The sequence below is a fragment of the Phragmites australis genome, chromosome 19 (assembly GCF_958298935.1).
Source record: "Phragmites australis chromosome 19, lpPhrAust1.1, whole genome shotgun sequence".
In the NCBI taxonomy this organism is placed as follows: Eukaryota; Viridiplantae; Streptophyta; class Magnoliopsida; order Poales; family Poaceae; genus Phragmites; species Phragmites australis.
Window position 1 is genome coordinate 10865231 of NC_084939.1, and position 4584 is coordinate 10869814.

At 40.8% G+C, this 4584-nt stretch overlaps 1 long non-coding RNA gene across 1 annotated transcript; it reads right to left on the reverse strand.

Moving 5' to 3' along the window:
* Window positions 1-3269: 3269 nt before the first annotated feature.
* LOC133900964 (uncharacterized) lies at window positions 3270-3954 on the reverse strand. Its single transcript, XR_009906629.1, has 3 exons — window positions 3722-3954; window positions 3571-3637; window positions 3270-3453 (listed from the first exon to the last, which is right to left on the reverse strand). It is a non-coding gene; the product is annotated as an uncharacterized LOC133900964 (long non-coding RNA).
* Between the last annotated feature and the right edge of the window lie 630 nt (window positions 3955-4584).

Sequence of the window (4584 nt, forward strand, 5' to 3'; positions counted from 1 at the left end):
CCTGGGACCCCTCAGCTCGCAGCAACCTACCTTACCAACCCACCAGAGAACTGTTAGTGATACTAACACCATATGCAATCCTTTTGATATCTTCTATCCGAAACTTTAAACTATTATTTGAGCATCTAAATGACTTCAAATGAAAAGCTTTTCAACTACAAAGTTGTAGACCTCATCGAGGGCAACAATTTTCATATAGATTTTGTGCTCATCCAACTTAGTATGAAAAAGATATGATTTTTTAAGATACGTTATCACTCATTCTACAGGCGGTTTCTTACGTGAAGTGCCTGTAGAAATGACCATCATTTTCACATACGGTTCTGTATATGAACTACTTGTGGAAATAGTGAAAATATATCTTAAAAATATTCATAACTTTTTTATACTAAATCGGATGAGGACAAATGCTATATGAAAATTGTAGTCCTCGACGAGATCTAGGACTTTGTAGTTGAAATTTTTTTCATTTGAAGTCATTTACATGTCCAAATAATCGTATTTCAAATGATTATTTGGACATGTAAATGACTTCAAATGAAAAACTTTTCAACTGCAAAGTTGTAGATCTCGTCGAGTGGTACAATTTTCATATAAAATTTATGCTCATCCAAATTCATATAAAAAAGTTAGAATTTTTTTTAAGATAATCGATCACTCATTTTCACAGGCGGTTACTTATGTAAATCGCCTGTGGAAATGACCCATTTTCACAGGCGGTCCACTTAAGAAAACACGTGTGAAAATGACCTTTTACACAGGCAGTATCTTATATTAATCGCTGTGATAATCATCACATTTTTAAAGACTGTTGAACCGGCACTGATAGGGCATTATATATGTGGTGTTCTGTAGTAGTGAAAGCACAATCAGAAAGATAGATGGAACATGGACGCGATGATTAAATAGTTGTCGTTACTTAATCTAGCTTGAATACTGGAAATTAGTTTGTATTTAGACGCACCCAGCTCATCACATGTAAAAGCACCAGTACAAATATAAATGGAAGATTGACTAGAGGGAAGTATTTATGCATGCTTTGATTATTAGAAATTGGATCCTGCTTGGAAGCTTGTGTGAAGTAATTTTAGTTTGTGCCCATGAACAAGGACCTCAAGAACTTCAACTGCATCACGCATCTATGTGAACAGGTATTTGCATCAGAGGTTAACAGGGGCAAATTTACCCTAATGCATCGTTGTTGAACGTTAAGCTAAAAAATTTGGACAGCTAAACCATAAAGTATTCTATAGGTCATACATAAGACATAAACATTAGATAGCTTTATGTCTATATATAAAACAAATGTAAAATCAATTAAGTTGAGTGTAGATTATTTGGCTAAGAGTATCAACAATCAATGAGTCACATGCATGCTTGTAGGGCAGTGAAATAATTCCAATTTTTAGTACTCTATCATGCATATATTCTCATGGAGAAGTCCTAGAACTTCCCTTGGTCAGTCTTGGGTGTTCACATTGTGCGGATTCTCAATTTAGTACTCCTATTTTGTACTACTGACCAGTACTGCTCAGATCTTAACAGATGTACCTGATTTGTGATCCATCAGTGAAAAATGCCTTTTTCTAGTCAGTTTTTAGCCTCTTGGCCATTTCAAATGGGTAGAGATTATGAAACGATTGGAATAAGAATATCTAAGTTGGTTTCCAGAAACTGACTGGGATAACTATTTTGAAACTGATTGAGATTATGTTTTTTGTTGTACAGTGTATTAAACGTCCTATATATAGCATTTACTTGTTGTCACGAGTTTCTCTAGGGAGAACTACTATTCGTATAACCATGACTAGTTTTCATTACAGAATGTTTTATTCCTAATGGTGATTACATTTCGTAACAATAAATGATGCCAGGCTGGGCAAGTAGTCTAGCTATTAGCTTCCTTATAATGTATACAAGATTCATCATCACTCTAGTACTTTCTGTGATGAAGATTACATAACGTTTTTCCCACGATGCCAATATTGTGTCACAATAATTGTTTTTTATCAAAAATGTTATCTGTTTTGATGTTTTTCCCATGGCTAATTTCTTGTGACCACTCCGGTCGTACCCAAAAGTTAAAAAATCACAAAAATGTAAACCTAGTTGGTTTTTAGAATACTAGCACTAGTACTACTGGAGACAAATACAAATCATGTCGAATAATTCACACGGTTTTGTTTTGTTCAGTTTAATTACTTGATCCAATGTTTGTGCAGGCATCACCTAATATCGACGATGTGGCGTTCAACTTTGATGAATAGTTTCAGGTTGCTCTTGATAAATCAATTGGCTAGAAGAGTTAATACTAGCTCTGCAGCCTGACAGGACGTTGTATCCACCCCAAGTATTCACATGGATTGATAAGCGTAGCTAACCAGTCAAATAGATAACCAAGATGAGATAGAAAAAATAAAATACATTAACCTGCTGGCGAGGAGCAAGTGAAATTATTTTCCAGATAAGTGAGGATAGCATGTCTCGAATTGTCTAACATGCATGCATGTAGACAAGTGAAATAATTCCACTGTTTAGTAATCATGCATATATTCAGGAAGAAGTCTTAGTACTCCTCTTGATCAGTCTTGGGCGTTCACATCGTGCAGGTTGTCCTCAGTTTAGTGCTTTATATACACTACCGGATTTCGAGACTTTGGCAAAGGCCTAAAAACACTCGGCAACGTGTTTGCCGAGTGTAACACTCGGCATACCACGGTCGGCATACACAGTGCCGGCAAACCACTGTTTGCCGAGTGTTTTATATCGGGCACTCGGCAAACATATTTGCCGAGAGCCAAATACGACAGTCGGCAAAAAAAAGTGACCTAACGGTGCCATGTCGTTAACGGCCTCTTTGCCGTGTCTCAGGGATACACTCAGCAAACACAAGGACACTTTGCCGAGTGCCCGTGGAATACACTCGGCAAATCAGGGCACGTTTGCCGAGTGTATTGGAGGGTACTCGGCAAAGTGAGCACAGAATAGCTCCCAAATAGCACAGTTTGGCGACATGTGGCACTCTTTGCCGAGTGTATTGGAGCACATTCGGCAAACTGGCATCCAAAATGCCAGATTGAACAGCCTTGCGACACGTGTCAGGTTTGCCGAGTGTAACACTCAACATAGCCTTGTTTGCCGAGTGTAACACTCGGCAAACTGTTATTTACCAGATCAACAATTGATCCATACCAGATTCAAAACTGTCGCTGCAATTCAAAACAATTTATACATATTTCACAGATTACCACCTTCACATAAACATCACATATTACACAAACATCACATAAACCGTCGCATCACATATGCCACAAACATCACATAAACCGTCGCATAAACATCGCAAGTGACACAAACATCACAAATTGTCGTGACAAGATAGCAAAACATAGTCCAAACAAAAAGAAAATGTTGCAGGCCGTAACGGACTCCACACTTGATTACCACCTTAACCTGCATCAATCAAGGAGCAGAAACACTAAGTAAGAAGTATGCATTTGAAAGTAAACAGAAATGCTAAGTATGGATATGGGGTTACAAAAGTAAGTTTTCAAAGTGAGAAGAACGAACCAAAGTGAGGTGGAGTACCAAAGTGCGAACCTCCAGCTCCAGGCGTATTCGATCCCTCTGATGGATACTGCACAAAGGAGATAGTTAGCACAACACTCTATGGTTGTAGGAATGGCAATAATTGTGATTACAAGGTTATAAACTAACTCACAGGAGTGTGTGGAGCCTGTGGAGCAAGTGGACGAGAAGGGGTTGGCATCGGTGGCGGAGTTTGGCCCATTGCAGCATAAAGGGGCGTCATCATCGCATACCACTGGGATCGTTCTGCCGCCATCCTCTCCTCGAACGATCTCTCTAATTCGTGCCGGAGCCTCCTTTCTTCATCCAGCTGGGCCTACAGTATGTCATCGCAATCTCATCATCGTTCCAATGCAAAGCATGTAAAGATCGTGGAGGATGAATGAAACAGAACTAACTTGGATTTCGTTCATCGCAATCCATGTAGGCTCTTGGCGAGGGCGTATACCCGGACCTGAGCTCGTGCTCTGAGCTCTAAGCTGAGAGAGAGAGGGAGTGGTGGCCGTATCGAGTGTGCCGTCGCCAATCCAGAACCGGCCATGTTTCTTGCCTCCTCCCGCCCTCATAACCACTTCCCCATCAAGATCATGCTCGCTCGGATCAAAATCTGGGCCGTGGACCTCCTTTGCCATCGATGTGTATCCATCCAGGCGAGCCTTGACGTTCTCGTTGGTGTACGCTGTGGCCGGGTCATTCGGGTCATAAGCAACCCCGTGCATCGCCTTTGACTTATGGGCCAAAGCATAAGCCTTGAACTGGGAGAGAGGCTGACCATCATTTTTTGCCGACTGCAATAGAAAAGCAATAACATTCATAAAGGGGACGCCCGCACAGAAATTAAGGAGAACTGAGCTTGGGAACAACAGATGCTATTGCATACCCATCTAGCCGCGAAACCAGTCAGGCTGAGGTTGCCTTGATGGTGTGGCGCGCCAGGCATCAACAATCGCCTTTCCCGGCAAGCATTGTGACTCTCCTCCCACTCGGGAGCACACC